The sequence below is a fragment of the Lepisosteus oculatus genome, unplaced genomic scaffold (genome assembly GCF_040954835.1).
Source record: "Lepisosteus oculatus isolate fLepOcu1 unplaced genomic scaffold, fLepOcu1.hap2 HAP2_SCAFFOLD_52, whole genome shotgun sequence".
NCBI classification, from domain to species: domain Eukaryota; kingdom Metazoa; phylum Chordata; class Actinopteri; order Semionotiformes; family Lepisosteidae; genus Lepisosteus; species Lepisosteus oculatus.
The window spans coordinates 757,662-782,500 of NW_027168064.1; the positions used below are offsets into that span (position 1 = coordinate 757,662).

The 24,839-nt window shown below is 45.8% G+C and overlaps 3 non-coding genes across 3 annotated transcripts; 2 read left to right on the top strand and 1 right to left on the bottom strand.

Moving 5' to 3' along the window:
• Positions 1 to 10,916: 10,916 nt before the first annotated feature.
• On the bottom strand, positions 10,917 to 10,998 carry trnas-uga (transfer RNA serine (anticodon UGA)). Its single transcript has one exon. It is a non-coding gene; the product is annotated as a tRNA-Ser (tRNA).
• An 11,368-nt stretch (positions 10,999 to 22,366) lies between these two features.
• On the top strand, positions 22,367 to 22,448 carry trnas-cga (transfer RNA serine (anticodon CGA)). Its single transcript has one exon. It is a non-coding gene; the product is annotated as a tRNA-Ser (tRNA).
• Positions 22,449 to 23,405: 957 nt separating this feature from the next.
• Positions 23,406 to 23,476, top strand: trnag-gcc (transfer RNA glycine (anticodon GCC)). Its single transcript has one exon. It is a non-coding gene; the product is annotated as a tRNA-Gly (tRNA).
• The last annotated feature ends 1,363 nt before the right edge of the window (positions 23,477 to 24,839 follow it).

The window sequence follows — 24,839 nt, forward strand, 5'->3', positions numbered from 1 at the left end:
CATTGAATGAGGAAGTTAATCCTGAAATCCAATTACATATCTCAAGGTAAGACAAATCCATAAGAACATGTCTTAGTATTACTTCGTTTACATTAGTATGGCACTGAGTTGGAGCTCCTCTTTAAGCTGTGGTTTAGTTTTGCATTCATGTGTTTCTAGAGCAGTGATTTATGGGGGTGGGTGGGTCTTTCACAGAGGCTCAGGACAAATCCCCCGCCTGAAAGTCTAATGTGTGCGTTCAGACAGTCACAGGTCAAGAGCCAGGCAGGAGGACAATGGACAGAAGAGCCAACGAACTAAAAATAAAAGAACAGATATGAAAAAGCCACCATCTTTTTCTTTTTGACATTTTCCGACTTTCATGCAAGCCAGGACAAAGTTGCTCAGAGCTACTTGTGGATTCAAATACTCTATCGAGTGCTTTGATGAGTTTTTGCAATTTGATTGTCGTCCTGTCAGCCTGTTTCTGTTTTTTTTTTTCAATCTAGGGATGGAAAGTATGAGGGAAATGATGGAGCAATCAATAACCGCTCCGGAAAAATGGCAGAAAGAAATGGTCCGTCACTAAGGACATTTGTGAAGCAGAGGAGTGACATCACCACAAAGGCGACACATTCTGCTGATGGTTTTGGTGAATAATGATTGAGGCGTGTAGCGGCGAGGCTTAATAATAAGAAAGAATTAAGTGTTCTGAGCCTTCCCAAAAGAGGCCCCATCTCACCCTCCATCTCTGTGGTGCAGCCACAGAGAAACCATTCATGCAAGATGTTTTCTTTTGATAAGGACAGCTCCCAAAGGGGGATGCACTTAGCTAAGCCTGGCTATCATGATCAATGGTCATCCATTGGTGCCTATCTGTCTAGGGAGTGCGAGTTGGACATCTGGATTGCATTACTAAGTGTCAGGACTAAGTGACTCATATCTCACCTTGATCAACCAATCAGGGACTGGTAGGGCCGAGTAACCCACGTGGGACTCTGATGCCCATGGAACTTTCAGCCAATCAATGAGCTGAAGTTCCTCCAGGTAAAAACAGGCAACACAGAGAGCCTGAGAGATTCAGATTCAGATTCAGATTCAGATTCAGATTCAACAAGTTTCAGATTGAGATTCAGAAGGGATTCTGGAGAGGATTCTGTGGACTGTTCTAAAGGGAATTCAAAGGAGAATTCCAGGGCAGGACGGCCCAGGAGCAGAAGGCTCCCAAGGGCAGGACATTCTCGCAGCGCGCCTCCTGACCATCCTGAGACTCAGCCCCGGACAACCACGGAACGGCCAGTGTGTCCGAGTGCCAGAACTTTCCTTTGTTCTAAGAGTCTAGAGTGGAGGTTGCCAGAGAGTAACCAGCAGCAGGCCTCGTGAACAGGTCGGAACTGTGGACAGCTGAATCACTATTCAGAACTAGCTCTTCATCAGGAAGAACCGGTCCTCTTCCTGACTTGCTGGGACCCACAGTCATCTTTTCTCCTGTGCACAAACTTTGCTAGTTAAAGCCAACAGTGAGCATCAGCAGCGCACCGTCGCAAGCCGCACAGCACAGCCTGGCACGGAGCCAGAGAGCGCGGATTGGACAGCAACAGCCTGCAACTGTTTCTTTGTGCCCGCAGGAGATCTGAATCCCCAAAGATTGGATGAGTATTCAACTTCAATGCATTACAGCTCGAGAATTCAATTGTTATCCCAACCAGTTGATATCAATTTAATTCCTAAGAGTTATGTACTTGTTTTGAGTATCTAATGTAGAAGTTGTAACCAAGTTCACTTTACGAAACGGTCTAAATGAATGATATACTGAACGTATGTCCTCTTGATATGTGTAACACTTTGTAACTGATTGAATATATACCTTTTGTATTCTGATAACCCTCTCGATAAGATCTGTTAGGTTTACATGCATATTCTATGTATTAATAAATGTATCCTCGTGTATTAGTACCTGTGTGTGCGCGTTGTTTGAGTTATGTCGCATGGTTGGACTCTAAAGCCATCAAAAGAATCAACTTTGTGATTTACTGCTACAATTAATAATTGTTTCAGTAAATGCCCAAACCCTACAGAACTGGTGCCTTCAGAGAGCCACTATGATTACATATTTGGCGTCCCTGAACCGGCTTTATCTACATTTATTTGGCGTCCCTGGCACGGGCGTGGCAAGACTGAAATGAGTCAACCAAGCGGAATAATTCAATATAAAACGCCGCGGGTTTCATACACGACAATACAGTGTGCTGAAAGCCGAAAGGAAAAAAAGTTCCCCTTGCTCTTTAAGCAGTGCTTGATCGTTTTGTGATCTTTTGCAATCTACCAGGTTGATTGCATACTTGATCTTGTGGTTTTCTGTGGTAAAACTGTGATTTCGTACTTATAAGTAATACTCTTTAAGTTTAACGATGGTTGCTAAAAGGTCTGAATTCGAGTCGCTATTAAGCACTCTCTCTAGCAGCGACAGATCTGACCACGATCTCTTCCATATCTCCGTCAGCGGAGAAGCTAGGAGAATAAACCTCCATTCTCTGAGAGAGCTAGCGAAGGACATAGAGAGATTTGACCCCGCAGTGTCAGAGAATAATATCGAGAGTTATATTCAAGACCTCAGGTATAACCTGCAGTACCTGCCAAACGCCACAGAACAGGAGAAAGTGTTTCTGGTTAGAAAAACTACCAGCAGAGCTGTACATGAGTGGATGGCTAGGCAGATGAAAGAAGTCTGTAATGATTTTGAGCAGCTTTGTCAAGCACTTATCGAAGAATACAGTGCGTTTATTGACCCGACTGCTGCGATAGCCGCCGCTCTTAACATTAAGCACGAGAGAGCAGAGTCCCCTCGCGAATATTACGAGAGACTTAGACGAACTTATTTTGCAGGGCGAAATGATGAGGGTTGCGAAGAGAACACACATTTCAAGGGTTTATTCATTGCGAATCTCCACCCGTCAGTCAGAAAGATGATCTTAATGCATACAGATGCACAGACCATGAAAATGACTGATATCAAGAGATTCGTGCAGAAAGCCTGGGAGTATGATGTCCAAAGTCGCTCTGAGCAAAAAGTTGCTAAAGCGACTGCGTTCCCCGTCAGAGCCAGCAGGGTTAATTCTCCCCTGCTCGAAGGAGCACAGGCTCCTGAGCTGGCTAAGCCCCGTTCCAAAGCACTCACACAGGACCGCACCCAGCGTCCTAAGTGCCATGAGAACACCGGGGGAAGGAAAGGGCTAGAAAAGGCTGAACAAAAGGATTCAGTAGCCGCCCGCCTGGCCAGGCTTGAACAAGCTTTATTAGGACAGGGACAACCGCTCCCCAAGGCTGCCGGAAGCGTGAATGAGCTGATACTCTCCAATGGAGGAGGCAGAGACCCGCCCCCTCTCCCTCCCTCAGTCTATCTGATTGAGCGGAAGGGTTCCTGCCTGGATAAGGTCAGCCACTCCCAAGTGAGTGCTGACTCCACCCCTGAAGTCACAGGGCAGGCAGTAAAACGCAGAGGAAAAGCAAGAAGCTTTTACTTCAAGGCTGCCATGGGAGATGTCTTACCCAGTGAGACACTGATTGACACTGAGGTTGAAAGGTGTTTGATGTCACACGGCAAGCTCAAACGGGTAGAAAAAGAAAAGGGCATGCGACTCAGAGAGGAACCTTTGGTGAATCACCAGAAAGGCAAAGTGTGGAAACAGGTCAAGGCTCCTAAGCCTTCTGTACAGAAGGAAAGGGGGGCCAAGAGGCAGACTGTGCTCACACAGTGCCCACCGAACACAGAAGCCTATGTGGAGATTCCTTCTGTTCCCTCTGGACAAGAAATAAAAATATTTTCTTGTTCCCCCAATATACAGGGAAGTCGTGTCCCGGCCAAGGTCCCAACAGCCTCCATGCCACAGGAGCGGTGCTCCAAGCAGCCGCCTGATCCACCAGGTAAAGCACACCCCTTTTACATCCCTAAAGAGGAGCAGATCTCCCCACCTGGCGATGAGAAGGAGCTTTCCCTGTGCACCCTGGCACCCAAGAGGGGTCAGGACCACCACCCCGCAGTGGTGGAAGGGATCCAGATGGCAGGAGAGCAGGTTGGTGATGTAGCCCTCACTCTTAGCCCTGAGAGGTCCTCTATTAGTGAGGATCTGCTTGAGCAGCTGTCACAGGGCCACCGCCAGGTGCCCCTGGTGCAACATTCACAGGTTAGACAGGAGGTCCAGCTGGACGCTGAGACTACTGCACTGTGGAAACACCTGATCCCAGATGCTGATTCCCTCTGCTGTGACCCAGGGAACCTGCAGTCAGGTAACATTATTTCTCACAACTACCAGGTAGTGAGTGAGACTGACCTGATTGTTCCTGCCTCAACGGCAGGGTTGCCAGCACACCCAGTCCCCCAGAAGGGACAGGGAATGAAAGCCGAGCCGGTTTTCTTACAGCCACCAGCTCAGTCTGTCAGTTTGAGTCTGACCAACAGTGGTTCAGCCAGACTGGAGCTGGATGGTAAAGTCACCCGCCTGCCAGTGCAGGACATCGCAAAGAGGGATGTCAGAATCCCCGCCTGCACTGACATGGGCCTGGTGAGTGATAGTGAGTTCAAAGACAGTGAACTAGCTATCCCACTGCTGGGGCAGCTCCCTGAACCCCTAGCGAGGGAAGGGGGGAGCGAGCAGGTGTCCTACACCTACCCCCAGCGAACGATTGTAAACATGCCGATAGAGGGATTCCTCAATCAGGAAGTGTGCAGGGTGGACCTGAACAGTGAGAATGGGGTAACAATCCCAGATCACTCAGGTGCTCCAGATGACCACTCAGCCGAGGCTCAGGCATGCTCCACCGCTGCACCGCTCCCTGCAGGGTTCCTAGAGCACAGGCATGAACAAATCGAAAAAGCAGATGCCCTGGAAACGGAGGAGCAGCATCAGCCGCTGTGTCAGATCTCCCCAGATTTCCAGGATGTTGGTGCCCAAGATGCCACAGGGCATACTGAGAAAGACACCATGTACACGCTGCACCAGCTTAGAAAGGCAACAGTCACTCAGAAGGAGATGACTGGGATCAGCCATCCGAAAAGACTTTTGGGAGGACTGATTGCTGCCACCACTGTTGCACGTTTGCTTTTTCTGGTAGGTTTGTGTGCTACTGGCACTCTCACCCTGACTGCCCCAAGAAGGCAGGTGTCAGAGATGCCAGAGGGTAGTGACAGACTGTATCAACAGCAGCAAAAGTTGGAAAGCTTAGGGGAAACCCTACAGGCAACTTCCTATGCAACAGGGTTAAACCTTATTCCCCAACCAGTGGACATGATTGTTGGTGTTATACAGTGGGTTTATGCTTGTGTGCAACAGGCCAGAATGTTGACACAAGACCTGTTAAGGGAGTTTAGTGCCACTGTAGCCAGTCTAACCACGGCACAATTCCCAACCCACTTGATTCCACTCTTCTCAGTAGAGGAGCATGTGACATTAACCTCATCGTTCATAGCTCACCCAGAAGGCAATCCAAGATTGAATTCGGTTCCAAATCTTGAGATGGGTATGGCTACCAAAGCTATCCATTGGCTGTGTCTAAACGATTCACCAATGAAGGGTGTAAAGCTACTAACGAGCAGAGGGAGGTTAATGAACCCCATGAAGAGCAGGTGGGAAGTAAATGGCTGGTCAGCACACCACATTTAACTGACACTATGACTTGTGACAGGCAAGATACAGCTACCGCAATGCAGCTACCTAATCAAACAGTTTTCCTGCAAGTTCCCGAGGAGGCCACAGTGCTCTTGAACTTAACACTGTACTGTCTAGAACCAGACAACATAAGACCAAACTTGAGGTCATGGATGCCTTCAGGTGCCACACTATTGAATTGGATAGAAATCCAAGAAACAGTAAGCCCTGAAGAGGTACAGGTAGTTAGTTTGCTTTAATGGAACAAACCTCCAAACCACCCTAGCAGATACCCAACACAGGTGTTGTGGTTTATCGGGGGCTGGGAACAGGAACTGTTGTTATTGTAACACTACTGCCAGGTAGCTGGATCATGACTGACAGTGTACTCTGAATGATGTACTCTCACATCAAGATGTACTCTGGGTAGCATGAATGAGTCAAAGGTAGCATGCCAAAAGAAAGGAAGTTACTTCTTCCCAAATATCTACCACAGAGGTATCAGATATTGACAGTGAACTTCCTGATGTGTAATTCCTAGACTTAGATAATGTCTCCTACCGTGTTTATACATACTCCAGATGTTATTCATCCTGTTTGTATCCAATGCTGGTTCCGGTATGAATTCTCGAGGAGTAATGTAGACATTTAAGGTTAATGTTCTAATGGCAAGGGACATCACTTAACTCTGTTTTGTTTTGAAGGCAACAATGCCTCGGGACCTCGTGACCTTCAAAAAGGGGGGATATGTAGCGGCGAGGCTTAATAATAAGAAAGAATTAAGTGTTCTGAGCCTTCCCAAAAGAGGCCCCATCTCACCCTCCATCTCTGTGGTGCAGCCACAGAGAAACCATTCATGCAAGATGTTTTCTTTTGATAAGGACAGCTCCCAAAGGGGGATGCACTTAGCTAAGCCTGGCTATCATGATCAATGGTCATCCATTGGTGCCTATCTGTCTAGGGAGTGCGAGTTGGACATCTGGATTGCATTACTAAGTGTCAGGACTAAGTGACTCATATCTCACCTTGATCAACCAATCAGGGACTGGTAGGGCCGAGTAACCCACGTGGGACTCTGATGCCCATGGAACTTTCAGCCAATCAATGAGCTGAAGTTCCTCCAGGTAAAAACAGGCAACACAGAGAGCCTGAGAGATTCAGATTCAGATTCAGATTCAGATTCAGATTCAGATTCAACAAGTTTCAGATTGAGATTCAGAAGGGATTCTGGAGAGGATTCTGTGGACTGTTCTAAAGGGAATTCAAAGGAGAATTCCAGGGCAGGACGGCCCAGGAGCAGAAGGCTCCCAAGGGCAGGACATTCTCGCAGCGCGCCTCCTGACCATCCTGAGACTCAGCCCGGACAACCACGGAACGGCCAGTGTGTCCGAGTGCCAGAACTTTCCTTTGTTCTAAGAGTCTAGAGTGGAGGTTGCCAGAGAGTAACCAGCAGCAGGCCTCGTGAACAGGTCGGAACTGTGGACAGCTGAATCACTATTCAGAACTAGCTCTTCATCAGGAAGAACCGGTCCTCTTCCTGACTTGCTGGGACCCACAGTCATCTTTTCTCCTGTGCACAAACTTTGCTAGTTAAAGCCAACAGTGAGCATCAGCAGCGCACCGTCGCAAGCCGCACAGCACAGCCTGGCACGGAGCCAGAGAGCGCGGATTGGACAGCAACAGCCTGCAACTGTTTCTTTGTGCCCGCAGGAGATCTGAATCCCCAAAGATTGGATGAGTATTCAACTTCAATGCATTACAGCTCGAGAATTCAATTGTTATCCCAACCAGTTGATATCAATTTAATTCCTAAGAGTTATGTACTTGTTTTGAGTATCTAATGTAGAAGTTGTAACCAAGTTCACTTTACGAAACGGTCTAAATGAATGATATACTGAACGTATGTCCTCTTGATATGTGTAACACTTTGTAACTGATTGAATATATACCTTTTGTATTCTGATAACCCTCTCGATAAGATCTGTTAGGTTTACATGCATATTCTATGTATTAATAAATGTATCCTCGTGTATTAGTACCTGTGTGTGCGCGTTGTTTGAGTTATGTCGCATGGTTGGACTCTAAAGCCATCAAAAGAATCAACTTTTTTTTACAATTAATAATTGTCTCAGTAAATGCCCAAACCCTACAGAACTGGTGCCTTCAGAGAGCCACTATGATTACATATTTGGCGTCCCTGAACCGGTTTTCCCTACAGGCGCGTTAAGAGAAAGGCAGCTGTGTCAGCATGCGTAGGCTGCAAAGGATCAAGCAAAGGTTTACTCCATGCTGAAAAGAGAAGAAAAGAAGCACAACGTTTCGACTGTGGAGCCTTCTGCGCCATCTTCTTTAGCGGTGATGATGTTTACATTGGAAAAACTGAGACATGCGTCCCTGGGTGGGCTTGAACCCCCAACCTTTCGGTTAACAGCCTAACGCGCTAACCGATTGCGCCACAGAGACTGACGGCCGCTTGTACTCCCTACATTTGCAGGTTTATGGTCAAAGAAAACAATCACTTGCGCTTCTTGCAGCCGGCAATCTTTTTCCACTGACAACCAAGAAATGGATTTCATCTTTCACAAGCTGTATGGATTTCTTCAAAAACAAGTTATTCCAGAAAGGAAATGAATTCTTGCATTAAACTGAACCAAGCTGTACATGTTTGTCTGAAATGAGACATTCGGCACAACAAGACACGGAGAGAGGCACCGCTGGTATTCAGACCCAGGATCGCCTGCTGACTAGGCGGGCACTTTAAGCCACTAGGGAACAGCGCCAGCGGAGCACCGCGCTTTTACAGACACTTGGACACATCTGCGTTCGGTGTGCACTTAACCTGCTCTCTGAGCCCGTTGCCTCCGTCCCATTTAATAGCAGAACTGACGCCAAGAGAAATGATGAGAAATGGCATTTATCGGGCACTTTTCATGTCCAAGGAGCTCAATGCCCTTGACACCTCCCCAAGGCGACAGAGCTGTGCATTCTTTGGCGACACCATTTTTTCTTTTGTTTAATTTCTATACTTATTGATAGAATAAAAACGATATGTCATGTACTGTAAGGGAAATGTCTCTTTTCATGGGGAAAGCTAGCACCAGCAAATGTTGTGTTTAGAAGAAGTGATTTAACATGACACGTGACCTAATTTACCGGAGCAAAAGCTCACCCAGCAAGCCCTGCTTTACTTCTACAGGAGAGAAGTACTGTAGAGTCTGCAAGATGTTCAGCTGGGTAGCTACGTCAGCATGCCTCGGCTGCAAAGGAACAAGTAATAGGTTTATTGCATGCTGAAAAGAGAAGAACGGAAACACAGCGTTTCGACTGTGAGGTCTTCTCACACCTGAAGAAGTCTCACACCTGTAAAAGGCTCCATGGTTTTCTTTCTTCTCTTTTCAACATGGAATACACTTATTGTCTGCAAGATGTGACAATTTCATGGTGTTTTGGAAGAAAACCTTTTTTCTTTGAATTCAAAATCAATCGGAATTTCAGCACGACACATCAACACTTTTTCAATTTTAAGGAGATGATATTTTAAACCTGATAAAAATAGTAGGAAACACAAGTTTCTTGCTGTGAAAATTTAGATGGGGAAGTGTACTACTGGTAGCAGTGTAGAGCTCTCTGTGGTGGAGTGCAAGCGCATGTTCTATGGGCCAGTGGCGTAATGGATAACACGTCTGATTTCGGACCAGAAGATTGTAGGTTCGAGTCCTGCCTGGCGCGTGAGGCTTTTAAACCTCTCAGGTTCCTCGGTAACAGGTTGCCGTCATGTATATGAACTATAGAAAAGCATCTGCCACAACCCGTAAATTAGCACGCAAGTGCGGGCTGGTGAACACAGAACTGTATGGAGATCATCTCCAGCTCCGAGCTCAATTGCAATGAAAAAACATGCAGAACAGAACTGGAGAGCAGCTGAATTTGTGCTCAGTAGGGTGGGGAGGACTCAGCATTGCTATTGTTCTAATTGGCATGAACTGCAGGGGATCTGAATCAGAACACGTCAGTTAGTTCGATCATTGCGTCAATATGTAGGCCACGTTAATATAGAATTATTACTTTGTCTGTCTCGTCTTTGTATATAGCTGAATGTCCCTGACAATTTCATGTTAGTTTTTAAGAACGACATTGGTGCTAATATATACATATATAGCATATAAGGAACACGTAAAAGTTTAGTCCATGCTGAAAAGATAAGAAAACCGCCACAACGTTTCATCTTGGAATAAATCTTTACTTGTTGTTTTGCAGCCTACCCATTCTGACCTAACTCCTCCCTTGAAATTCCCTAACAGATAAGGGTACGTAACGGCTCATGCGATGCTCAGTTGCAATTTGTCCCAAAACAAACAAGAACAGCAGCTGAGGGTTTGAGTTTGAACATGCACTGTATTAAAGCAGCTTTTATTTCCATTGATAAATGCTAGATATTCCTACAGAGATTCTCCAGGTGAGTAAGCGATTCCTGTTTCTGTTTCTATTTCTGTTTCATATATATATACAGTATATATATATATGTTACATGTGTCTCTGCAATAGTATAAATGTGTTATACGCTATCAGGGGCTGCTTTTTTGTGCACCTCATCTACATCAAGGGTTTTTTTTTTCATTTATGTTTGTGGACCTTCACCATTTGAGGAAGTGAGTTAGATAATAAAGTTACAGGTATGGTGAGCAATGACTGACAAAGGCACGTACTGCATATTCCTTACAGAAGTGTAAGCAATTTGTTCTAAAAAACACCGGCTAAAGTCCAAAATAATTTGCAATCTTATTACTTAAACAGAATTAACATCAATAAACTGTAAGGTGCTGGTACATGCGAGTAGATTTGATCTTCTATTAAACAAAAATGCAATTACAGCTCTAAAAAGGTCAACCTAGATTTCTGTAAAAGATCTGTTCAGGTCATCGCTGTTCCTCTGACCTTGTGAGTCTTTGGAATTTTAAAAGTGTATTTTGCTTGCCTTTCATGTGGTCTGTGTACAAGTCACTGTGGCGTATGCGGTCCTACACAGCCTTGCTATAGACGTGACGAGCCTCCGCTATGTTGCAATGGAGAACAGGTTCAGTACGGAGCTGCCGAGAAAATTCAGCTGGAAAGCTCGTTGCAGAAAAGCATCGGTATCCGTGTCCAGCGGCAAAGCGTCCTTCGTGGGTTCTGAAGAATCGATTTCACAGGCTGCGGGTCCAGGCGATTTAGAGTGTTAAAGGTCCCAGCGAAAACGAAACGAGGCTGGTCCTTTTACACGCACGCACGCACGCAACCAAATGCAAAGGACGCCGTAGTCGGCAGGATTTGAACCTGCGCGGGGAGACCCCAACGGATTTCAAGTCCGTCACCTTAACCACTCGGCCACGACTACAGCGAATGCCACGGCCGCTGCCTTCTTGCTACAATCGAACAGGGAGTGCGAGGCGGCGGCGGCAGCGGAGGCAACTTTTTTCAAGATCGCTCTCCGTTTAAGGAACCTTTTACGCCATACGTGCAAGCACACACACACACACCTCAGAGGACTTAAGGGTGGCTTCAAGTTGGAATGATAAAGTCTCCCCGTTCAGACATGAAAACAGAACGTTCTTAGACAGAAAGCAATCAACAACGGAGACATGTGGACGACGATTTTAGTCACTGCACTTTGAATAGCATTTTTGCTCCAGTTACAGGAGATGCACCAATGGCCCTTGACCTACGCTCTACCATTGCCTTGAACATTCAAACAAAACAGCCCTCAAGTCCTGTGGTTTAATATAACGCTGTTACGTGTCGAGGCAGTATTTGACTCTGTCCTACCGTTGAGACACGGGGCGTATATGGAAACGAACACATGCTACGGATCGTCTCTAATCGGTCCCTACAGTTGGAAGACTCCTTGAAGCGTGCACCCCCATCATTCATCTTTGCGCATCTGTGAAAGGTAGACTCTTGAGCAATGTTTGAGCCAGCTCTAAGGCAACTAGTGCTATTGGACAGACACCTCTGGAAGATCCTAAGAGTCTCTTAACACCACTTCCAGCAGCAAGCTTAATTGTTCGCTGGAGGTCTCCCACCCAGGTACTGACCAGGCAAAGAATCACCAGTACATTGAATGAGGAAGTTAATCCTGAAATCCAATTACATATCTCAAGGTAAGACAAATCCATAAGAACATGTCTTAGTATTACTTCGTTTACATTAGTATGGCACTGAGTTGGAGCTCCTCTTTAAGCTGTGGTTTAGTTTTGCATTCATGTGTTTCTAGAGCAGTTATTTATGGGGGTGGGTGGGTCTTTCACAGAGGCTCAGGACAAATCCCCCGCCTGAAAGTCTAATGTGTGTGTTCAGACAGTCACAGGTCAAGAGCCAGGCAGGAGGACAATGGACAGAAGAGCCAACGAACTAAAAATAAAAGAACAGATATGAAAAAGCCACCATCTTTTTCTTTTTGACATTTTCTGACTTTCATGCAAGCCAGGACAAAGTTGCTCATAGCTACTTGTGGATTCAAATACTCTATCGAGTGCTTTGATGAGTTTTTGCAATTTGATTGTCGTCCTGTCAGCCTGTTTCTGTTTTTTTTTTTCAATCTAGGGATGGAAAGTATGAGGGAAATGATGGAGCAATCAATAACCGCTCCGGAAAAATGGCAGAAAGAAATGGTCCGTCACTAAGGACATTTGTGAAGCAGAGGAGTGACATCACCACAAAGGCGACACATTCTGCTGATGGTTTTGGTGAATAATGATTGAGGCGCGTTAAGAGAAAGGCAGCTGTGTCAGCATGCGTAGGCTGCAAAGGATCAAGCAAAGGTTTACTCCATGCTGAAAAGAGAAGAAAAGAAGCACAACGTTTCGACTGTGGAGCCTTCTGCGCCATCTTCTTTAGCGGTGATGATGTTTACATTGGAAAAACTGAGACATGCGTCCCTGGGTGGGCTTGAACCCCCAACCTTTCGGTTAACAGCCTAACGCGCTAACCGATTGCGCCACAGAGACTGACGGCCGCTTGTACTCCCTACATTTGCAGGTTTATGGTCAAAGAAAACAATCACTTGCGCTTCTTGCAGCCGGCAATCTTTTTCCACTGACAACCAAGAAATGGATTTCATCTTTCACAAGCTGTATGGATTTCTTCAAAAACAAGTTATTCCAGAAAGGAAATGAATTCTTGCATTAAACTGAACCAAGCTGTACATGTTTGTCTGAAATGAGACATTCGGCACAACAAGACACGGAGAGAGGCACCGCTGGTATTCAGACCCAGGATCGCCTGCTTACTAGGCGGGCACTTTAAGCCACTAGGGAACAGCGCCAGCGGAGCACCACGCTTTTACAGACACTTGGACACATCTGCGTTCGGTGTGCACTTAACCTGCTCTCTGAGCCCGTTGCCTCCGTCCCATTTAATAGCAGAACTGACGCCAAGAGAAATGATGAGAAATGGCATTTATCGGGCACTTTTCATGTCCAAGGAGCTCAATGCCCTTGACACCTCCCCAAGGCGACAGAGCTGTGCATTCTTTGGCGACACCATTTTTTCTTTTGTTTAATTTCTATACTTATTGATAGAATAAAAACGATATGTCATGTACTGTAAGGGAAATGTCTCTTTTCATGGGGAAAGCTAGCACCAGCAAATGTTGTGTTTAGAAGAAGTGATTTAACATGACACGTGACCTAATTTACCGGAGCAAAAGCTCACCCAGCAAGCCCTGCTTTACTTCTACAGGAGAGAAGTACTGTAGAGTCTGCAAGATGTTCAGCTGGGTAGCTACGTCAGCATGCCTCGGCTGCAAAGGAACAAGTAATAGGTTTATTGCATGCTGAAAAGAGAAGAACGGAAACACAGCGTTTTGACTGTGAGGTCTTCTCACACCTGAAGAAGTCTCACACCTGTAAAAGGCTCCATGGTTTTCTTTCTTCTCTTTTCAACATGGAATACACCTATTGTCTGCAAGATGTGACAATTTCATGGTGTTTTGGAAGAAAACCTTTTTTCTTTGAATTCAAAATCAATCGGAATTTCAGCACGACACATCAACACTTTTTCTGTTTTAAGGAGATGATATTTTAAACCTGATAAAAATAGTAGGAAACACAAGTTTCTTGCTGTGAAAATTGCATGCAGAACAGAACTGGAGAGCAGCTGAATTTGTGCTCAGTAGGGTGGGGAGGACTCAGCATTGCTATTGTTCTAATTATTATGAACTGCAGGGGATCTGAATCAGAACATGTCAGTTAGTTTGATCATTGCGTCAATATGTAGGCCACGTTAATATAGAATTATTACTTTGTCTGTCTCTTCTTTGTATATAGCTGAATGTCCCTGACAATTTCATGTTGCCTGCGATGTGTCCCCTCTCCCCACAGCAGTGGCAGATGACCAGCCGTCGTCGCTCCCCCAACATCGTCGCGCTGGGCGTCTCCTCCTCCCCATCTGATTCCCCGTGCGCCCCTCCGTTGGTGCCCACCGGTCTCCTCGAATACGGCAACAGTGTGCTCAGCCAGAGCCAGGGCCTGCTCCAAGGGGACCAGTGCGGCCAGCATCACGTGGCACTGCACCTCAGTCGGCGCCGGGGCCAGGAACGCCTGGAGCGCTATTTCCCGGTGGGCCTCCTCCGGAAGAGTAGGGTAACCCTGGCGGGCTAAGTAGGCCACGTCTGCGGCTGTTACCTTCACTGTTACCTGGATACCTCTTTATCTAGAACTCACTCTTCCCCCTGCCTGTCTGGCTTCTTTTAATCCTTCTGTGCCCGGATTGCAGCGGGTAAGATATTTTTCCAAGAAAAAAAGAGAAATTAAAAAAGAGAAATTTCACCAGAGCCCCTGCTCATGTCTAATTTTTAGTTTAGAAGGATTCAAGCAGGATTTTGGATGAAAGGCAGCGACCTTAATCAAGCCCAAATCATAATTGAACCCATTCAGAGCCTACATTACATTTTAGTGTTTCATTCTGAGCAGAATGCCCTCACACCTGAAGAAGGCTTGCGTTTTCTTCTCTTTTAAGCATGTGTACAATGCTGTAATACAATTTAAAATAATTAAAAGTTTAAAAAGTATCAACTAAACTCCATTAATATCGAGTGTCTTTTATACAGCTTTTATACAGCTTTTAAGTATAGATTACACTTTTCTAAAATGTATTTAAAAAATAAAAACGATTACTAATCTAATCTTTCCACGTTTGATCCCAAAATCCCAAGAAAAATTAATCTAAACTAGGAGAAAGCTATGCTGAAAGTTTATTAATATACTTAGAAGACAAAGATAACAATTTATGTTGCATTTGTCTGATTGTGAATCAAAAAATACATTTAATTAACTGCTCTCAGTGACAGCTGACAATCCTCCATACACTCAAGTGAAAAATTAGTAATGCCAATGTAAACGTGGTATTTACAATTTGTTGATAATAGAAATGTTAAGTTCTCTAAAGCTTTTTGAGGCAGCAAAAGATTTGAACACCCTATATTGTAATGAGCTGCTGAGCTGAGAATGGGTTATGTTCCTGCTGTCAGAGGGGGTGGAAAGTGCCCGCGGTTATTTAATTAGTATTACAATTCACACTGATTCCCTTGAAAAGGTATGGACATAAGAATATTTGTGCGTGGTCAAAAAATGGCATTAAGCACTTAAAATTAATATGGTTAATAAGAGTAAACTGGAACATGCTGTACAAGATCGGCTAAACTGGGATCTATCGCTTACGCCTGAAATTGGAGCTGCTGTCGCAGTGAATAGCGACTAATAAGTCTGTCTTTCTGTGGGGGGAAGGGAATCTGATCTGATCTGCAAACCTCCAACAGAGCTGTTCAACTGGTTTTTGTCGGGCACATCAAGTGTCAGGTGTAAGCGATAAATATATTTAGCTGAAAAGCTGTACAACGCAAGACATTTCAGTATTCTAGGTTTCGTGAAAAAGCACATTGTGCTGCTGTAATACAGTTTAAAATAATTAAAAGTCTAAACAGTATCAGCTTATGTATGGGTTGTATTTTAAAAAAAGTCAAAAACCGCACTCAAAATGGAATTTAGCGCTTTCTGGCAAGAGGAGACACCCAAATTAATAATGTAACATGCTACTGTTTGTGCATGGATATAGTTATAATGCTATTTCCTTAGACACGTGATTCCATGTTTTATTTTGAATCCCCGGCGGAACCGGGCATCCATAAGAATCAAGTACTGTAACAGGTTTATTCTATGCTGAAAAAAAAAGAAGAAAGAAAACACATTCCATAAGAATCAGCGCCTTTATATAGCGCCTTTAAAGGTGGCTTCTCAAAACGCTTTACAGGATAAAAACAACAATAACAACAACAACAACAACAATATTGTGTTTCATTGCACTTTGACAGATTGTCTTTAAATCAACTGTTGATTTAAAGTTTGACAGTAAATGTTTATATTGTAACGCATACAGCCTCCATTTCTTATTAAAAATGTAGCCTAAGAGGGGGGGTCTGCTCTCACAATCCTCCATATACTCAAGTGAAAAATTAATAATGCCAATGTAAACATCGTATTTACAATTTGTTGATAATAAAAATGTTAAGTTTTTTAAAGCTTTGTGATAGTTTACCCAGTTTACCCATTGTTATTAAAAATGACTTGGATTCGAACATGTTGTGATATTTAGAAATATAAAAGTCAATTAATTGTCAATTTCCATATTTATGTCTTTATTTAGCGGTTTCATTAGTGACAAAGGCTAAACTTTCTTGGAAAAATGTCTTTGCTGTCTTGCTGATACATTAAGCTTTCTAAACTCAGCCACAAAGTCATGTGACTGATTTTTCGCCCTGTTTCGTTGGTTAAACGCAATGATCACAAGCACCACCATGGTAACTGGGACATGTAGTTTTTAATTCAGATTGAATTATAACTGTACGTACTGTAGCGGCGAGGCTTATTAATAAGACAGAATTAAGTGTTGCTGTGCTTTCCCAAATGAGGCCCCATCTCCCTCTTCATCTCTGTGGTGCAGTCACAGAGAAGCTATTCATGCAGACTGATTTAAAGATGTTTTCTTTTGATAAGGTACAGCTCCCAAATGGGGATGCACTTAGCTAAGCCTGGCTATCATGATCAATGGTCATCCATTGGCGCCTAAAGGTCTGCAAGATTCCAAGAGAGAGCCTCATCCAAGTGGTCTACAACCCCAAGGTCAGCATCACCAGAGCACCGTCGCAAGCTGAACAGCAAAGCCTGGCATAGAGCCAGAGAGCGCGGATTAGACAGCAACAAGCCTGCAACTGCTTCTTTGTGCCCGCAGGAGATCTGAATCCCCAGAGATTGGATGAGTATTCAACTTCACTGCATGACAGCTCGAGAATTCAATTGTTATCCCAACCATTTGATATCAATTTAATTCCTAAGAGTTATGTACTTGTTTTGAGTATCTAGTGTAGAAGTTATAACCAAGTTCATTTACGAAACGGTCTAAATGAATGATATACTGAACGTATGTCCTCTTGATATATGTAACTCTTTGTAACTGACTGAATATATACCTTTTGTATTCTGATAACCCTCTCGATAAGATCTGTTAGGTTTACATGCATATTCTATGTATTAATAAATGTATCCTCATGTATTAGTACCTGTGTGTGTGCGTTGTTTGAGTTATATCGCAAGGTTGGATTCTAAAGCCATTAAAAGAATCATTTTGTGATTTACTGCTACAATGAATAATTGTCCCAGTAAATCCCAAATCCTACAGAACTAGTGCCTTCAGAGAGCACACTACAGATGTTACCTATTTATCGTTGAACAGGATGTATGTGATGTGGCGACTAGGTTCAATTTTGTATCCTCTTTAAAAGATTAAGGACTGGGGTGAGTGTGATTTACCACCCTTTCAGCTAAGAACCCGACGTGCGGACCGTTTAAGCTGCATAGACTCGGTCGTTTAACTCTTCTCCATTAGCAGGGTTAAGGTTAAAGAAAAAAACATTGCTGACTTCTTTTTTTTTTTGCCAGCCGCGAGCGCAGATTAGCAAGATTTGTATTTCATGTTTTGCAAGTTGCATCCATTTTAAGAAAAACAAGTCGCGTTAAAGACAGGAAATGAATGCTTGCATTTAATTAAGTCTAGCCGTAGGCGGTTGTCCATAATGACCCGTTCTGTTCGAGAAGACGGAACAAAAAAGGCACCACTGGGATTCAGACCCAGGGTCTCCTGTTTACTAGACAAGTGCTTTAACCAACTAAGCCACGGCACCCCGGGAGCACTGTCCTTTTGCAGCCACTTGGACACACCACTCAGACACATCTGCATTCGGTGTGTGCTCCGCCTGCTCGCGGAGCAAGTTGCCACCTTTACATACAATAGCAACATCGACACCAAGAGAAAGGATGACATATGGCTTTTATCTGGAACTTTTCATGTCCAAGGAGCTCAATGTGCTTTCTGTGTACAACAGGGCCACTGAACTGCACACTGGCCACTGAACCACAGCAGTGGCTTGCTGGCTTGACATCTCCCAAGGAAAATGTTGAAATCGCATGTGGAACAGGAAAATGACCCTCGAGTACGAGGGAAAAAAAAGAAAAAGATCATCTGGAGTGCACCAAGCCATGTCCGGACAGCCTAGCTTCCTTGACGAGGTGGCCGAGTGGTTAAGGAGATGGACTGCTGATCCATTGTGCTCTGCACGCATTGGCTCGAATCCCTTTCTCGTCGCTCTCCATGTTTGACGTTGGCCATCCTGTTGTTTGCTCCGGTTCTAGAGCCGTACATTTTCTAGCGGTGGCTGAACATGGTATAATAGGCTAACGTTGGTATCGAGCAGTGACAGTATTTACGTGCCGCTGCTGCCAAGTGGCTCTGGGTTGAGACCGCGTTTTCACTTACTTGCAACGCAAACGGAGAAAGCGATTTTTGACAGTCTCTCGAGAGACTGCGCTAGGTGTTTAGGGATAGACTTTGTCAGTTCCCCCTGGGATGATGGCCTCTCAAATAGTTTGTGATTCCCCTAGACGTTTATACAGTAGAAGCCTGCTTCGTGGCTTAAATCCAAGCTAAGGAAACGAGTTAGAGGTCTGATGCAGAACTGCGAATTCGATGAACGGGAACACTACAGTACATTGCACTGTATGTGTGAGGAAAGCTGCCCCCTTCAGTCCCTTGTCGACCGAACAGAGGACTGTAAAGGATACTGCCAAGAAACTTAAGGATGCTGGTTGGAATCCAGCTCCAAAGAAGCCCCTTTGGGTGTTATGTCATCAAAAAGTAAGAACAGCGAATCTCCCTTTGATCAAAAGTGCAACAGAGCTGTTTTCCGTGGAGCAGGTTTCAGACCCGTAGACCTGTTTTATTTGTAGGGCAGGGCGCATTCCCAAACGCGAATCTCCTGTTTTAGAAGTGCTTTGGGCGGTGTAGCGGCGATGCTTATTAATAAGAAAGAATTAAGTGTTTCTGAGCTTTCCCAAATTAGGCCTTATCTCTCTGTTCATCTCTGTGGTGCAGCCACAGAGAAACTATTCATGCAGGCTGATTTAAGGTTTCCCTTGATAAGGGACAGCTCCCAAAGGGGGATGCACTTAGCTAAGCCTGGCTATCATGATCAATGGTCATCCATTGGTGCCTATCTGTCTAGGGAGTGCCAGATGGACATCTGGACTGCATTCCTAAGTGTCAGGAGTAAGTGACTCATATCTCACCTTGATCAACCAATCAGGGACTGGTAGGGCCGAGTAACCCACATGGGACTCTGATGCCCATGGAACTTTCAGCCAATCAACGAGCTGAAGTTCCTCCAGGTAAAAACAGGCAACACAGAGAGCCTGAGAGATTCAGTGGGAATTCAGTAGAGAATTCTGTGGAGTTTTCTAAAGGGAATTCAAAGGAGAATTCAAGGGCAGGACAGCCCAGGAGCAGAAGGCTCTCAAGGGCAGGACATTCTCACAGCGCGCCTCCTGACCATCCTGAGACTCAGCCCGGACAACCACGGAACGGCCAGTGTGTCCGAGTGCCAGAACTTTCCTTTGTTCTAAGGGTCTAGAGCGGAGGTTGCCAGAGAATAACCAGAGGATCCACCCGAGGTTAGCACCAGCAGCAGGCCTCGAGAACAGGTCGGAACTGTGGACAGTTGAATCACTATTCAGAACTAGCTCTTCATCAGGAACGAACCGGTCTTCTTCTTGACTTGCTGGGACCCACAGTCATCTTTTCTCCTGTGCACAAACTTTGCTAGTTAAAGCCAACACTAACTAGCCGGTCAGTGAGCATCAGCAGCGCACTGTCGCAACCCGCACAGCACAGCCTGGCACCTAGACAGAGAGCGTGGATTGGACAACAACAAGCCTGCAACTGTTTCTTTGTGCCCGCAGGAGATCTGAATCCCCAGAGATTGGATGAGTATTCAACTTCACTGCATTACTGCTCGAGAATTCAATTGTTATCCCAACCAGTTGATATCAATTTAATTCCTAAGAGTTATGTACTTGTTTTCAGTATCTAATGTAGAAGTTATAACCAGGTTCATTTATGAAATGGTCTAAATGAATGATATACTGAACGTATGTCCTCTTGATATGTGTAACACTTTGTAACTGACTGAATATATACCTTTTGTATTCTGATAACCCTCTCGATAAGATCTGTTCGTTTTACATGCATATTCTATGTATTGTAACGCCCTCGCCTGGTGGTGAGGAGGAAGCGCCCCCAGGCACTCGTAGTACCGCTGGGCATGCTGGGAGTGGTAGCCGGAGTGCGGCCTAAGCGAGAGAAGCTCGCCCCACACCCAAAGTCTGTCAAGGCCCTGTGCATCCTGTGGGAGGCCTTGGAGGTAAAGGACGGGGTGCTGTGCCGGGGGTGGCGGGTACCCTCCAGTGGCGAGGTACGGTGGCAGCTGATGTTGCCTTGGTCGCTCCGCGGGGCGGTGTTCCGAGCAGTGCATGGCCAGCCGGGCGTGGGGCACTTCGGCGGTAAAAATACCCTGCAGCGCCTCCGAGGCCATTTTTATTGGGGTCTTTGCCACCGGGACGTGGAGCGGTACTGCCGAACGTGTGCAGTGTGCGTGGCGCAGAAGGGTCCCCCCGAGCGGTCTCGGGCCCCCCTCCAACAACACCAGGCGGGGGCTCCTATGGAGCGGGTGTGGGTGGACGTTTTGGGCCCGTTTCCGCGCACCGAGGCCGGGAACCTCTACGTCTTGGTGGCCATGGATTATTTTATGAAGTGGCTGGAGGCCTTCGCCCTACCGGACTAGAGTGCCCCCATGGTGGCCGATGCACTGCTGGAGGGGATGTTTGCCAGGCTGGGGGTGCCGGAGGAGTTACATAGTGACCAGGGGCGTAACGTCGAGTCCCAGGTCTTCGCCAGAGTGTGCCAGCGCCTGGGGATCACAAGACGCGGACCACACCGTTGCATCCCCAGAGCAACGGGTTGGTGGAGCGGTTTAATCGTACCCTCACCACCCAGCTGGCCACCCTGGTGTCCCGGCACCAACGGGACTGGGACCGCCACCTCCCCCTTGCGCTCTGGGCGTATCGGACCGCGGTCCAGGAATCCACCGGGTGCACCCCGGCCTCGCTCATGCTGGGCCGGGAAATGTGAACCCCGGTGGACCTGGTCTCCGGCCGGCTGCCCGGAGACGGGTCGGCACCGCTGGCTGGACCGGACTACGAGTGGGACCTGCGGCAGCGGATGCAGCAGGTGCACAGCTTTGCACGGACCCACTTGACACAGGCGGGGGTCCGGTAGAAGCGGCACTACGACCTGCGCTGCAGGGGGCCTGCCTTCCAGCCCGGGGACTCGGTTTGGGTGTACAACCCGTGCCGCCGCAAATGCCTCAGCCCTAAGCTGGCGCCGTCATGGGAGGGGCCCGCTGAGGTACTCTGGGTGGTGGGCGAGGTCTGCTACCATGTCCGGTTGCAAACACGGGGGAGAGTGGTGGTCCTGCACCGAGACCGCCTGGCCCCCTACCGACCCGGGAGGAGGAGCCGTGTGGGGAGGCTCTAGAGGACCAGCCGGGGCTGGAGCCGGCCGATAGTGGGGCATCCGTGGGTCGCCAGCCGTCACTGTGGCGCAGCGGCTGCTCACGCAGGGTTCCACAGCAGTTAGCCGAGTACGAGTACAGCCTGAGGGGGGTTTTCGACGTCGGCAAGACGCCAGACGCTTCAGGTTTTTAAGGAGTAAGAGTGCAGGGGGTCTAAACCTGCAATCCAGTGTGTTGAAGTATTTCACAACACTACCCCTAGCACATCTGGAAATAAATCCTCATAATGATTATTGCCCTGGGCATGTACCAAAAAATCACTGAGCATATATATATATATATCACTGTGTTGAAGCTAGAGACACAGAATAAGTGCAAACACATCCTAAATACAGTGTTCCTGCACCTTTGACCTCATCCAGAATGTATCATTTTTTGAAAGGGATTGCTGTCAGAATGCACAACTGAATCCCAAACAGAATCTCTAGTCAAATATGATCATTTGTGAAACAGGCAAATGAGTCTCTCAGGTGCCCATTGCTCATTTTCAGACACAATTATGCAATACTTTCACATGCAATACACATGAACATGCAATACTTTTCAGCTGCATTTTGACATCCGGACGGGGAGACTTTATCATTTGAACGTGAAGCCAGCCTTAAACCCTCTGAGGCGTGTCTGTCTGCCGGCACGTATTTTGTCAAAGGTATTTATTTTTTTTAACGGAGAGTGACTTTGAAAAGGTTTCCGCAGCCACGTCGCACGCCGTGTTAGATTAAAGGAGGAATGCGGCGATGGCGAACTCGCTGTAGTCGTGGCCGAGTGGTTAAGGCGATGGACTCGAAATCCATTGGGGACTCCCCGCGCAGGTTCGAATCCTGCCGACTACGGCATCTGCCGCACGTCTCCTTGTGCCTGTGCGGCAAAGGCGAAGTGCTGCTTCTCCTTTCCTGGTACTATAAAAACGCTGAATTGCTTGGCCCCACTGCCATGGAAATGAGTTCTTCAGATAACCACACATCTTGCGTTCGCACCTCTGGTGTTCTACTTATGCCTTTGAAAACCTAAAGAATAAAACTGAAAGAACCGACACAATATGTAGGTGCTCGTAAAGCACGCATTAAAGAACTGTTAACAGCAAGGGTTTCAGTGGGTTAACTGAGGAGAAGGCGTGATCGCTAATTGTTGACTTTTTATTTGGTGTTAGAAACACTCTTACTGTGCATGACGTGCAACAAATGTAGCCACAGAAATTGCATCACGCTTTCATGTATGCTATTGCAGACACCAACGTTGCCTAGATATAAAACCGAAATAGCCGTGGGTTTGCTTGCTGGTCTGAAGGATCTCTCTTCGAATCTCTATCATCTGTCAATTGAAGTAAAAGGTGCTGCAATCTGATACGTTCAGAATCAAACCCGCAGCTGTTGTTCGACTTTATTTCTTGACTAATTACAACTGAGTGTCGCATGAGCAGTTACGTAAACTTGTCTGATATATTTGAACACAAATGCCGTTCTTCAATTAAAACTAACAGTACATTGTCAGGGACATTCAGTTCTATACAAACAAGAGACAGACGAGAATATTTAGTATATAATAGACAGAAAGAGGTTCGAATCCTGCCGACTACGTTGTCCACCTCCTGTCTTTGTGTTTCGGCGCAAGCAAAGAAGCGTGCCTGTTTGGTGTTCCTGGTGGTTTTAAAACACCCAATCGCTTGTACCCGCTGCCTTGGAAATAAGTTCTTCAGCGTCCGCGAATGGCATTTTGCAGCTGGAAGCAGATGTCGACGCGTTTTGCACAGAGCACCAAAAAAGCGTCTTTTTTGAAGGCCCAGGCACTGAGCATTGGTGGTTCAGTGGTAGAATTCTCGCCTGCCACGCGGGAGGCTCGGGTTCGATTCCCGGCCAATACAGCGGCTTTTGCAGCGAGCGGCTCCATCACTTGCATCCCCTTGCAACTCGCAACTGAAAACCCACTGAAGCTAAGCAGGTGTGAGCCAGGTCAGTACCCGGATAAGGGTGAGCTACAGGGAAAAACAAAGTTTCCAGCTGGAAGCGGTGTTAATGGTGCCGGCGGGGGGGCATTCACCCTGAGGTCTGTGCGGGTCCCAATGCCCCAGCATAGTGACAGAGAAATAAACATGTTTGGGCACCCCCAATTAACTTCTGGGGCAGGAAAAGCACACTTTTCAAAACTTGTTTTTCAGCTCGAAATAAACGTGTTTTTTCAAACCTTGGAATCCCAATGTAACTGCCTGGCTCATTAGAGCCCACTGAGTCAGCCCTTAACCCCACTGTGCAGAAGTTGTCAAAACGGGTTTTTCAGCAGAAATAAACACGTTTGGGCAACTTTGGTCACCCCCATTTAACTTCTGGGGCAGGAAAAGCACACTTTTCAAAACGTGTTTTTCAGCTTGCTGTGACCTCTGTTTTACATTTCATCCTAAAGACAGCGCCCTTTTGCAACACAGCGTCTCTGTCACTATCATAAGTGACTGCCATCATAAGAATATGAGTCCAATATTTTAGAATATAGTCAGAATGACTTCTAACCTTACCTGTGGTGTCTTTAATCCCTATTGCTCAATGCATGGTGTACGTACTGCATAGATGTGTCTTGAGAATGAGGAATGGGCCCCTGAGACGGTCATTTACCTGTTTCACAAATGATCGTATTTTACTAGAGATTCTGTTTGGGATTCAGATGTGCATTCGGACAGCAATCCCTTTCAAGAAATGATACGTTCTGGATGAGGTCAAAGGTGCTGGAACACTGTATTTAGGATGTGTTTACAGTGATTGTGTGTCTCCTGCTTCAACGCAGTGATATATAGATGTGCTCCTGTAATTTATTGGTACAAGCCCAGGGCAGTAAGCAGTCTGAGGATTTATTTCCAGACGGCATAGAGCAGTGAAGCAGTGAAGTAGTGCAACACACTGGATCATTATATTATTAGAATCTATTCTACTTAAATTATTACATTATACACAATTTGAGTTCATTTTAAAAAGTAAAAGGTAATGAAAGGAATGCATTTTCATAAGAAAGATAATACCGATATGCATGTGATAATCTTCCTTATATCATGTAGTGTGTCATTTGGACACTTTATGGGCTTGAAATACAAAGAAAATCATGTTCTATGGTACAAGATAAATACAAAACGTAAGCTTTTATTTTAATTAGATTTGTTTATAAAGCATAAGCAATCATTTATTACATTAATATATGTGAAAATGACATTTTAGCATCATAATATTACATAAAGGTCTCTA